The following is a 13,467-nucleotide window of genomic DNA, read 5'->3' as shown; positions in this document are numbered from 1 at the left end:
TTCTATCTTAATGTTAAAATTTTTGCCCACAACTTTCAACCACGTTTATTTTGATTTTGTTCAAGGCTGCAGGCAGTACCATCTTTTGTTCCTGTCAATCTATGTCCCTCTTATTTTGCAAGGCTGTGCCGCTTATGCACTCACTACGCGTGTTATTCAGTCTTTGTGTCCAAGGCTGCACGCACATTAGTCTTGCATTGCCAGACCTATCTTTGCAGTGCTGTCAGCACTGGAGTAAGGTCTGGCTACACCACGCTTACATTCTAAAGAAAAAAGTGCTCTGGCTTGTTTGCATTTTTTTTAAACCAATCACCATCTTCTTGGGCAACGCTATGCTTTGGACGCAGCAACAGTGCCTCTGCAAAATAGTCTCGGGAAGGAACTTGTTTTGGTGGAACGTTTGCACGTAGGGAGGCAAGCTCTGGAATGGCTAATTCCCTGCCAAAGAAAACGGCACTTCACACAATAACAGATGTAATTTGCTCTAATCATTGTTTTGCTGTATGTACTTTGTCCACAACAATCCCCACCAATCGGTCCTGAAATGTTGACATATACTGGATGACTCTCCATCTATCGCTGCCAAGAAATATTTCTGGTCATCCGTATACGATGGAGAACTGGCCAGCAGCAATTCTTTCTTTTTTCCCTTTCTTTCTCATTCCAAATCAATGACACAGCAGACCTTTATTGAGCATTTTTTTTTTTATTTAGCACAATGCTGCAATCAGTGACATATTGAAAATACATTTAAATGCCGTTTAAGACTGTAAGAACCCCACACCTCCAACCCCATCCGTTACATACTACTGTGGCCCCATGGAGAGCAGAAGAAAGCATCATCATTAGCATCATTGTCATCGTCCCACTTTGGTTTAAGCTAATGTTGATAATTTTAGACTCAAGTCACTAAAAGCTAATAGTTTGCATTTAAAGCTGATCAATTCCTTGTTGTTCCTACCAAAATATTCAGCGCTTCCCAACAATAACACTGCAGAAAGAGGCTGTTACAGGCAAAAACAAATCCTTCAACTCAATTGAGAGCTTTAGTGGGCAACATGGGACACTAAAACTTTGCAATGAAACTTAGACTACTGGTTCTTCCATTGTTACAAGCCCTTAAAGGCAGCAGGGCTCATTACATCTATTCCATGGAAGAGGAACCACGGGGACACAGTTATAGCCCTTAAATGAGGAACTGATTAAAAATACATGGCTTTAAATAAATCATTTTTGGTATATATTTTTTTCAATTTCTCTTTAGACAGCTAAAAGTCCAGACACTTTCTGCAGGTTCCTCATCCGGATTTTGTTTTATGTTTTACATCTTTCCTCTTCGCAAATCAGCCCTTCTCTTCTTCACACTTTTGATGAACTTCTTTGCGCTATATTGCATATAGGACATGGTACTTATTGAACTAAATTACTCCTGTTTTTGTTTTCACTAATGGATGAGTAAAGAGAATTTAAAATTAAAATCTCTTTCTGTGTTCCCTGTCTCACTGTGGGTATTTACAGGCTCTAAATCAGTTTTCGCAGCAGCACTTTTTCTGTTTACACTGGGTTACATCACCAATCCCCATCAATTCCCTCTGGTAAATGAGATAAACCTCGAGAAGATACCACAGCGAGGAGCTGTGCAATGGCAAAACAGTGGAACAATTTCACTTAAGCACCCTGTGACAAATCATTGTCCTTGCCAGCAAGAATGGAAATGAGGTTGTTCAGTGCCAGAATTATTGAACATTGACGCATATTTTGCTATCTCTGTATCGTCCATTAGGCATGCACGTTTTTTTAGCTTAGAATTGATATCACGATTCTCTGCCACGATTTTTTTTCTCACAAAGTGTAATGTTTATTGCACACATGAACCATGACAAAACAAAACAAATTGGCACCTATAGCACATTGCACATCACCACAAGCCTGTAAACATAGAGGCTTCAATGAATAAAGTACATACTGGCCATTTAAGTACACTAGGCTACCAAAAATAGTGACATATAACACATTGAACAAAATATGGCCCTGATACAGGCTCTATCTGAACCCCTTGAACATGTCTTTACATAATTAAAACATGTCAATCAACATGCTGCAGCTACAGCTTCAGTCTCTAGAGAAATGGAGTTTGTCAATTGCTAATTGAAGTACAGTATCAAAAACAGAATGATTTCTTAGCACACTCTTTAACTGATTGCCTTTCATGTCTTCAGCTGTCAATCAAAATAAAGACGCCAACAATGCCCCCAAAAAGATTTTATTAATACGATTGCAGGTCTATCGTCCATGATAAAAGTTTTACAGTGGAGAATCATGGAAATGTGATTTATTAGCAGTAAAACTGTAGAACAGAGTAGTAATGGCTCTTAGTCTATATGTCATAGAACATGTTTACCAAACATTGCAGACTTAATCGATGTGTGTATATCTCATACGTATGTAATGACTCAAGGTTACTAATAGTGTAAATAACTGACACAGTGCTGCTTAAAAATGGGAGAGTTCTCACTCAGTGCAAAAATTGAGGATTAAAAGAGGTTTTCAAACTGTGGGGGGCATCTCCCCAGGGGGACCAGGGAGATTTGAACCGGGGGCCGCAGAGGAAGAGAGTCATAACTCAGTCAAATCTCAACACACAGACATGATGCACATATTTTTTTGCTTTAGTATGACTTGCACTTTCCGAGGTAATCTTATCTCTAATGTCCAAATGTTGTCCAGTGGATAAATGTCCCTAAATCTGCCTCAATATAGACAAAAGGAGACTTCATCTTACAGTTTAAAAACTTGCCTCCGAATAATCACGTTTTTAAGTTTTCTTCAATATCAAAGTAATCCAGTGATGGTTGCCTATACATCCATGGGTACATTGCAAACATGAACTGCAAAAAAATGTATTCTGCATACTTTTAATGATGAGTTACCAAAATGTAAACAAATATAGGCTAAAGAATTGCTTTGCAGTTGTCTCAGTTTTGTCTGAGGGTTGTCCCAAAGAGTCAGTTTTGGTATACTGGTCAAACCTTTTACCAATCACCTATAGTTATACAGACAGGACTAATATTTGAAGTAGTCTACCATTTAAGCCAATTTACCTGTGAGAACCTACTGACCGTGTGCTGCAGCTGCCTTCACACATTACATTTCATTTATGAGCAGGATTTTTCCTGGCTCAAAGTGAGGCAAAGGTCGTACCTCACCATTGACCTACTGAACCTTGAAAAAGATTTTTTTAATAGAAATGCATTTAAAGCAGATGTATGATGCCACCTCTGCCTATTCCATCAATCTTAAGCCTCTGTTATGGGGAAAAAAAAGGATATGGGATTAAACATGTTTTAATTTACATACATTAATTAACAACTATTAAAGGGGCTGTAATAGACATTTTTCAAGACATTTTAACTTGTCATAGCAGGGAAAGCACAGGTGCAATTAATAACAACGATGGCTCTGTTCCATTTAGGTGATTAATTAAGCCATGCCAATGAGCCAGCATGGACACTGGATCTGGATCAGATAACTGGAATGCAGCCTTAATTTAGGTGATTAATTAAGCCTGTGCTTTTTTACTGCAATGTCAAAATGTCTGCTGTGAGGCCTGTTAAAAGGTTACCAGATGATGAATAGTGCTTAAAACATAGAAAATATGACTGAATGCCAATTGAGTCACTCAAGTCTAAGCCTCCAAAAAAAGCAGATGGCTGTGTTTTGTAATTTTAATGAACAAGACAACAACAAGACGTTTACAAGGACAGCTTCATGTTGTCTTCCGTTTTCTACATCTGCTGTTTTCTGCAGGCATCCACCGATGCATTCAGGTGAAAATGAGCCGTTAATAGAGAAACCAGTTGATCCATAAAACCAGTACGCTGACTCCCCACACCACCACCACCATCATCGGCCCTTCCTACTGCAGTGGTTTTTCTTTATTCTGTCTGTGGTTCAGATCTGAAAAATGTACTGCATCTTGTTCGTAACATGATATATGCTTTTATTGGCTGGCGCTAATTACCTAAACTATCGTTCTGTTACATTATCTTTTCACCCAGCACCACCCCAGAGTGATTCCACTGTTGTAATTACTGTTGGCAGTGATGCATTTAATAAATAGTCTTTCTTTTAATAATGTAAATGTGAAAATATGTGATTATGTGCATGTTTGTAAATGTGTAGCCTCTGTATAATCTTCTACAGTGACACCCTGCATCTCTCCTGTCCTATATGTTTTGTGTCTATAATTTAGAGGTTCTGCTCTATTCCTCATCTCTGCCGCAGGCCGGTACAGCTTTGAGCTTCAGTCTGTGGTGATGGAAGTTTATATTGACCCATAAATTAGCTCTACTGCTCTGCCACATCCAACAAAGTGCCCTCAGAAATGATGGACTCCATTCCCTGTTAGCTGGAGATGTGAAACGGAAAGGCAGAGGTTTTAGTTTTTTAAAGCATCTTCAAACACCCCTCACACTGCATTTGAATTACATTTTTATGCAGTTTGTTTTCCTGATCAGGGTGAACAGCAAACAGGGCAGGGCAGTGTTGACGCTCCCCAGATATGCCTTTTGACAACCTAGGAACTCTGCACTTTGGTCTCTCCCAAATATGAGACACCACTATTCACACCACAGCAGGGGGCAGACTCACATGCACAACTGTAACATTGGATGACTAAGGCCTGGGTGAGGTGCTTCTCAACGTTTGCAGTAGTACAATGAGCCAGTAAGGATGGGTTCATGTCTTACAGCTCTTCAAAATTTGTATGTATGTATTTCCTGTCAGAATCTGCTGTTACAATATAAGTAGCACAATAAATAAGCAATTAAATCTGATAGAAATGTAAATTCTCTTCAAAGCAAAAAAACAAAAAAAAACAACAACAACCTGGAGGTCATTACTCTTGTGCTTTTGTAGAGTAAACGCCTAGAGAGTTTCATGTTAATTATATTGTTCCTTATCAGGTTACAAGGCATGGCGGGCACAGATCTGCTATGAGATTAGCCTATCACTAAATGGTCACTGGCTCCTGGAGCTAAATTCGGATGGCCCACAGTACACAGCCTTTATCAGATGCTGGAGCGAAGCTGGTGCCTTTTAGATCTGATTTATAGTCCCGCGTCAGTGTTGAGGAATGCTATACAAATTAGCATTTTGTGCCCAAGCAAAGTCACATTCAGTACTCTTTATCACAAAGTCAATGAGAAAATGTAAATTTTGAGTAGCATATATAATCAATTATGCACAACACGCTCATTTAGTGTTTTGATGGACAAAGTATTTTTACAGAATACACAGTTTACAGTGGACTTAAATCAAGACAACGAAACTTGACACTGTCGCCACAAGTGACAAACAGGATAATGATGAAACGCTAAAATAAAATTGGACGTGTTTAAATCGTTCCAAACAGCCACACTCGAAGGAAGAGTAAAAAGATGGCTGCTGTAGAAAGAGGGGATAATGGTTTATATGTGGGGATAATGGGGCACATTTTAAGACTCTTTAAGTCCCTCCGGGAAGACATTCAAGTGGTACACTCTGTTGTACACACAAAATGTGCCACAAGTAGCGAAAGAGAACTTCAAACCCTGACCCTTTGAGTGTGAATGTTGGATTATCTGCTTCCAGGCTTTATGCAAAGTTAAGCGAACTGTCAAGGTACGTGCACCAAAGTGATATTTTTATCAAAGGTCTGAAATATCACAGATATCCAAATATCAGACTACAGATAAGTAATCGAGAGAAACACACACACAGTAATGATGTGAAAAGCCCCATAAGAGCTAATTTAGGAGACAAAGGGATTACCAGGAGGATTTTTTTTTCTGTCGTTAGTGATTGATCTTCCTTGTTGGCCGGAAAGCAGTGATTAGGACACTTTCATCAAGTTGTTTCTGCCCTTCACAATTCATTTTTTTCTCCCCTCATCCCTCCATCACTTTATTTCTCCACTCATCAATTACAATGTTGTTTAATGAGCTTGCAAGTGCAACATGCACTCCACCCACCCCTCATCCATACGTGAGCTTTGGCGTCGAGCTTTCCCTTTGACACGTCATCTATACTCTTTGTCCGCTTGCCCCCTGCTGTCTCCCACAATGTCTTGAGCTCCATACCAATCAGCCCCTCCATCTTAACCCTGTGACATTTGTCATTTATTCTCTTTCTGCTCTTCACTTGAAATGTCTCACTCTGCCTCATCCTCTCCAAATCTCTGACATAAACATGATTCCAGTGTTATATCGGTCTATGAGCTGTTGGTGCATCAAAGACCTCAGCTAACCCTGACAAGATAACATGGTACTTGCATACAGTGTTGTATGGTGAAGGTTGGTGATAAACATCACAGGCAAAATATTTTAAACTTATCTTCTGAACTTAAGCTGTTTGTCCTCTAAATTTCAGCCAGATACTTTAACATCCTTCTAACAAACAAACTGGTGAAACATAAGCTCTCTGTAACTTCAGTGGTAGGTGTTTCATGTGGTAATCTCTCTGAGACTGTTTTGTTTTTCTCTGGTATTAGGCTCTCATTGCTGATTTTGTCTGCATCTTTAGTATTAAGCTCTCATAGCTTTGTTTGTGTTTGTCTCAAATAGGGAAAACTGTGTTGTATAAAGAAATATAGATTATGTAAAGAATAACCTGTAGAAGAAGAAACTTTATAGAGACAGTTACTCAGGCTAGATGATGTAAATTGGTGACAGGTGCGTGGGTTGGACTCCATATTGTGTTGAAGTGCTCACAACTTTATTATAAGTTACATAATATAAAAAATGGAAGCAGTCAACAGGAATATTATGTATGTATAATATACGTATATATTTTAAGTAACAAGACTAAAATTTGAGGCTGTAGGCACAGTGGTGATTTGAGCTAAAGGCTAACATCAGCATGCTTACAATGAAAATGCTAACATGTCGATGTTTGGTACCATGTTTACCATCTTAGTTTACAATATTAGCATGCTAACATTTGCTAATTAGCACTAAACACAAAATACAGCTGAGGCTGATGGGCCTAAGTGAAACTGGAACGTTTTCCAGAAGTAAGAAAACCTCATTCAAAATGACAAATTTCTAACAATGCAAATTTTTAAAAATCTCTTCTCAACAGTGTGTTGTGTGGCTCACTTAATATGTCAAGATAAGGACTTTAGTTAAAAAAAAGAAAATAAATTATAATATATATTATTGTTGTTCATTTGAGTTTGAGTTTAGTTTATTTATGAAAGGGGACAACGCAAATTAATAAAACACATGATTTCCCATGGGTTAAAAAAAGCCAGAATTTGCCAAAAGGCTATCTTTCATCTGTAGTCCCCTGCCTTCAATGTTAAAAAAGGCTTTTTTTAAATACAAAGAAACATAAAGACAACACAAGCAAAACAAAACTTCATCACAAAAACAGAAAACAACAAAACAAAGCACCACACACAAGTTAGCACGAGACAAGACACAACACAAAAGCAGAAAGATATACAACAAAGCAAAACAATAGGGTATAAAGTGAAAGAAATATAAATTAGAACAGACATAACCATTAAGAACAATAAAAGCAGTATTAAACAATGGAAACAATGAGTAAAAGTCATGTATGTTGACTCAAACTAACAGAATAATATGTATCATAAATAGTGTTAGTGCTGACATGTATATGTATTGACCATCCAGTGTTTTAGCTGCTCAGCAAAAGACGTATATGTGTTTAACTGTCTGATGTGGTTTGGGATTGAGTTCCACTCTCTTGACCCTCTGATGGACCAGGCTGACTGACTAAAAGAACTTTTCCGCATCGGAATAACACGGTCTCCTCTTGAGGATCCTCTTGTGACTCGAAGAGTATCTGATCTTCTGTTGATACAGGCAACAAGTGGCAGTGGAGCTAGGTTGTGAGTGACTTTATACCAAACATACGTTTACATATTTCATTAAGTCTTCCCAGCTGAAAAGCTGGTACTTCTTCAAAATTAAGCAGTGATTTAATATTTGTTTTTTGAGCTGACTTTAAAGAACACCATTTCCCAATAACCGATAGACCTTCGCGGGCTAAATGTCATGGGTTGACAAAAGAGGCGAGTCGAGGGCTTGCGGTTAGCTCCGACATGTCTGTTATAACAGCAGGACAGAGAATACAACTACAAAATTACAAAAATGACTAGGAGAGATCTTTGCTGACTTTTATAGATATGGTTGAAATCAAGTTACGATGTGGCAAGTTCCTGTGATGAGTGACTCGCTTGTTAAAGGTCCTATGACATGCTGCTTTTTGGATGCTTTTATATAGGTCTTAGTGGTCCCCTAATACTGTATCTATATATATAGATATAGATATATAAAGTCTCTTTGTCGAAATTCAGCCGTGGTGCAGAATTACAGTCAGATTACAGTCTGCCACTTGGCTTGTTTGCAAGCCATGACGTCTCTCTCTTTCTCATGGGTGGGCCAAATTCTCTGGGTGGGCAAAGCAGGGAAAGGGGAGGTAACCTTGCTCCTTATGACCTCGTAAGATCGGCCCATCTGAGCTTTCATTTTCTCAAAGGCAGAGCAGGATACCCAGGGCTCGGTTTACACCTATCGCCATTTCTAGCCACCTTGGGGACCATAGGCAGGCTGGGGGAACTCCATATAAATATTAAAAAACCTCATAAAGTGAAATGTTCATGCCATCGGACCTTTACATTTCCGGGCAGCTGTACTTTTATCTGTGCTCACAAAGTAATCGTTGTTACTTTGTTGAAATCACAGGGCGACCTCTGGCTCACCTACTGCAGGGTGCGCCCCATGTAGGCTGAATCCTTCGCAGCGGCTGTGTGTCATCCCTTCTGTCTCTTCCCCCTTTCCTATCTGTCTATACTATCTATCTAGAAAAAAAGAAAAAGCACAAAAAAATTATCTTTTTTTAATATAATAATAAAAAAACTGTTGAAATCACAAAGGTTTTAATTTCTAATAGTACTGAAACTGATGCAGATTTGTCTCAGAATATGGACAACTCCTTTGATTCTTTTTAGATAGACCAATGAAATACTGAGAGATTGCACTGAGTTACAGAAGCTAGTGTAGCAGATGCTAGAACGGATTGGACATCATAACTTTGTTTCGCTGTTAGGGCTGCAACTACTAATTATCGATTATCAAGAAGCTGCAATGAGCAAATGTTGGGCATTTGTGCTTGACAAATTGGTACTCACTGTTCCATTTGGCTGTGCCGACATGCTGCTTGTTATGTAGCGGCAGGAGCATGGAGACCTGCTTGGATGGAGTGCAGGCGGTGTGTGAGGCGGGAGGCATGGTGTTGAATCTCTATTAGTTGATCGTCAAACACCATCAGTCAATTCAAGTCAGCTATTTTGTGTGTTGAATTTAACTGGAGTAGAAAACCACGGCCACATGGTACAACATTATCTGGCACTAAAGACCAGCCAATAGGAGAAGGCCATTTCATTACATTGCTTTAGATATGGATTTGAAATGTCTTTCTGTAAGCCTGTAGCTCAGGACCGTAAATAAAGACGGGAAGAATTCAGTTTTGCTGCATAATAAAAAGGAGAGTGAGAGAAACACTGGAAGGGACAAATGGAGATGGAAGAGAGACAAGAACAGAGAGAGTGAGAAACAGAGTCCATTAGCTGCTATTAATTACCTCTGATTAGTATTCACAGACTAGCTTCTGAGCCTCAGATCAATTCTCATCTCTGGACCTCTGTCAAAACACACACACACACACACACACACACACACACACACACACACACACACACACACACACACACACACACACACACACACACACACACACACACACACTCTTATTCCTTTGGCCTCTCTTGTTTTAACTGTTACTCACACTTTAGCACACAAATTCCCTTTCTTATTACAAACAAATCAGCTTCATTTCAGTTGTGTCACGTTGCTGTTTGCTTTAGATTAAGCACTAACCTGATGACAAGATAGCCTGTTCCAGACTGTGCAAGTAGTCTGTGTCTTTACAAAGTGTTTTTGTCCCGTTGATATTAATGATGTATCCTTTTAATTGCCCCTCCCCACATGTGCCCCTGGTCTTGTCTGGTATGTGCACAGCATTATCAAACACGTTTTATGTTTTCATAGTAGATGGAATGAGCTGAATTGTCACTTAAAGGAAATTACTGCAGGTAATCTGAGTGTTGACTCATTGTCCCTGATGTGTCTTATTGTCTTTCATGCTAAAGGTGCTCGTTCAAGCTGAAAAACAACTGAAAGGTAAATTCCAATGTGAGCATTGGTATGAGTCCCTTGTACAGTAGGTGGGAATCTCAAGATGTGTGTTCTAAATTGGTATTGACAAAACACGTCTTCAGTTTTTTGCAGTTTGAATTGATCTGATCTGAGGGAATAGAATTTAAATTAGGACACTTCCAGTGCCACTGTAAAGATAGCCTTTGATCTTTCTTTTTCTTTTTGGTGCAAACGGTGCACACAGTGTTGCTCTGTATATTGGAAAGTGCCAGGCAATATCTGTGTGACCTTTTAGCACACTGCTGCTGATAGACAGGTGAATTCAGGTCCAGGATGCCTCCTTTGGTCAATACAACATAGCATAGCATGTATGATATAGGATGTATGATATTGTCTTTGGATTAGTGGACTGAAATTGCAGCATATTTTTTCTTATCAAAAGTGTGGTTAAATCCATACATGAAAGCGGAAGAAGAATTAGAAGTGGCCACTGTGTAAAAGATAAATGTGAGTTATATATACAATTTTTTTTCAATTACCTTTCCTTGATGCATTCTATTACTTTTACTAAAGCAATAGCCTAGCTTCCCCATGAAAATCAATTGCCTCTCTGTTTCTCATCTTATTAATTCTGTAAAGCATGTTTTAACATTTTTAGCTTTGGGGTTGAATCAATCTCCTGAAATGAATAAACAAAGTATTAGTCTCACTTAAACAACATGAGTAGTCAAAGTTGGCCTCACACTTGGACTTAAAACTCAGGACTTGAACAAAACTTTACATTGGAGACTCTTAAAATGGGATTTTGTCATTCCTACAATATTCCTACTATGTCACCCAAAAACAGTGTCACTCTGGCTTGGTTCGGATATGACCGTTACAGTATGTCTTCCCCAGGTGGTGTAAGTGTTCAGCTTGGTGTCCAGCTGTAACTTGTAATCTTGCTTCTTCTCCAGTCTGTCACGAAGGCAGGGTGTGGAGAACTTGATGAGGCTGAGTGAACAAAATAAGGAATTAAAACCATTTTTGTTGTCAAAAATCCCTGCTGTCAACCTGTCATAGTTAGCTTTTCATCATCAGGAATGAGTTACAGTGAGCAATAACAGGCTGTCACAGACAAGGAAACCACGCCTGCAAGGATGTGCTGATGAGCGGGAGAGAAAAAATATATAGAATCTCCAGAGAATCAGACTGATCTCATGATGTGGCATATGTATGACACGCCAATTCATATGCCATTTTGGCGTGTTATCAAGACGCATAATCACTTTTTAGTGTGTTTATCAACGCCGTTTGGCCTCCATTGACTTACATTACCTTGCGATTGCGTGTCAATTTACGCCGTAGCGAGTAGTATGAAAGGCCGAAAATCCACGTAGGTAGGTTGGTTGGAGGTGGTGGATTGGTCAAACACGGGACTTTCACCCAGGAGACCGGGGATCGTGTCCCAACCGTGGCTTTTTTCTTTTCCTAAACCCAACCATGCAGTTGTTGTCCCGCGACCCGTTATTGTTTTCCTAAATCCAACCATCCCTTTGTTCTTTTCCTAAACCCAACCCGTTTGCTGTATACTGCGTAGACATACACGCGGATAGCTCAAAATGCGTTCAACACGCCCACTTGGCTTTAGAAAGTGCTGTGTATGTTTACACAAAGTCATGATGTCACGTTGAGAGAATTATGGGAATGGAATGGAAACTTGGCTTTCAGCCGTCCTGTTTTGCTACTGTGCAGACGCTCTTTTCTCTTGCTTTTTGTTTTCATTTAGCCATTATTTTTGCTTCTTTTTGTTAAAAATGTGTGGTTCCCTGTCACAACTAGGAGGATATTTATTTGAGTTTGATTGTTCATTCGGAGGATAATTTATGACTGAAACTCTGGGCGCAATTATCGACTTGCAGCTGCCTCCCAAAACAGCAACTGACTGGACCACTGACAGCAGTGTCTCGGACAACACCATACCTCTGTGCTCATTCGCATTGATGAAGTGCACAGGCTGCCATAAGTTACTACAGACTATTGCCATGCTCGAAACAAGAATATTTGCACTGGAGAAGACTATGAACTCTCCTAATGTCTCCTGCCGGTGAGTTAGTTCTGCATAACTAGAGCAGATTTAAAAGGACAGTTAAGTGACACCATAACTTTCCCCAGACTCACGAAAACTGAAACAATAGAGTATTCTTAGTGCAAGACTGTACTCCCACGCAGGTGAACATTACCGGCTTCAGCTGAGCTAACTTCGACCCGGATATCTGGCTGCCGGCCAGATGTGGACATAAACACCAACCACAGTCACCCCTGACATAAAAAACTAGATATCAGGTTTGAACCATTAAAAAATCTCCATGAGACAGAAATGGTGTTGGATGCTGATAATAATGGACAAGGGAAAGTTCTGAAGAGTATTGAGCCAACAGAAAAAGGCAAGAAAGCCATCATTGGGAATGGCGCAAAGGGGGAAAAAAAACCCTCAAAAGAGACCGTTCTATCTTTAAGTTTAGTTGTGAGAGATGCCGCTCAGACATATACGTGGTAAAACAATTAAAACACACTGCTCCACAGGTGTTAATCAAATGTGGGAGCCAGTGATGTTTGCAGACAGCAATCAGAAGTGGTAAAACAGGATTTCATTGATTTTAATGGCCTTGACTAACTGGAAACCCAGTTGTTTATTGGTGGACCACTGCCAACGGCCAACAGAGGGATTATCAGGTTCAGCAGACTTTCATCACTAAACACATGGCTCTGCAAAGCCTGTGGTCTGAAAGGGATAAACGATTGATCTCTTTCTGTTCTGGGGATGTAGGCATCTTTTCAGGACAGATGGCCTCCACCCAAACAGCACTGGAGTTAAACTACTTGGGGACCCTTGTTGTTTCAGCCTGCAACACCCATCGGCCAGGCCTCATATGATGTACCCTGATACACGGCAGCCTAGGTGCCACAAAGACAAAACGCCACAGCCTCTATGTCAACAGCCTCTATGTTCCTCCTCCCGAAAAAATGGAAGAGCTGCTTTTCTTTCTTTTTGTCATGTAAAGCACTTGAATATGAAAATGAAATGTGCTTTACAAATACACTCGCCTTGCCTTTCGTATGGTATCCCTGTCGTCCTGTCATAGCCGGAACTGGTACTAATCTATTTTTTCACTGCCAGACAGGTTTTCATCTCTCTTGAAATCAATTAGAGCTTGTGTCCACCCTGCGCTGCTTTTCAAGCTAGCAGTGGTGAACAGAAGAT

At 39.8% G+C, this 13,467-nt stretch overlaps 1 protein-coding gene across 2 annotated transcripts in view; it reads left to right on the top strand.

Moving 5' to 3' along the window:
- tnksa (tankyrase, TRF1-interacting ankyrin-related ADP-ribose polymerase a) overlaps positions 1-13,467 on the top strand; it is an 81,895-nt gene that overhangs the window by 13,690 nt on the left and 54,738 nt on the right. The window lies entirely within an intron of this gene.

The sequence above is a fragment of the Perca fluviatilis genome, chromosome 17 (assembly GCF_010015445.1).
Source record: "Perca fluviatilis chromosome 17, GENO_Pfluv_1.0, whole genome shotgun sequence".
NCBI classification, from domain to species: Eukaryota; Metazoa; Chordata; class Actinopteri; order Perciformes; family Percidae; genus Perca; species Perca fluviatilis.
Note: the sequence above shows the minus strand (reverse complement) of the source record. Positions and strands in the feature narration are given on the sequence as shown.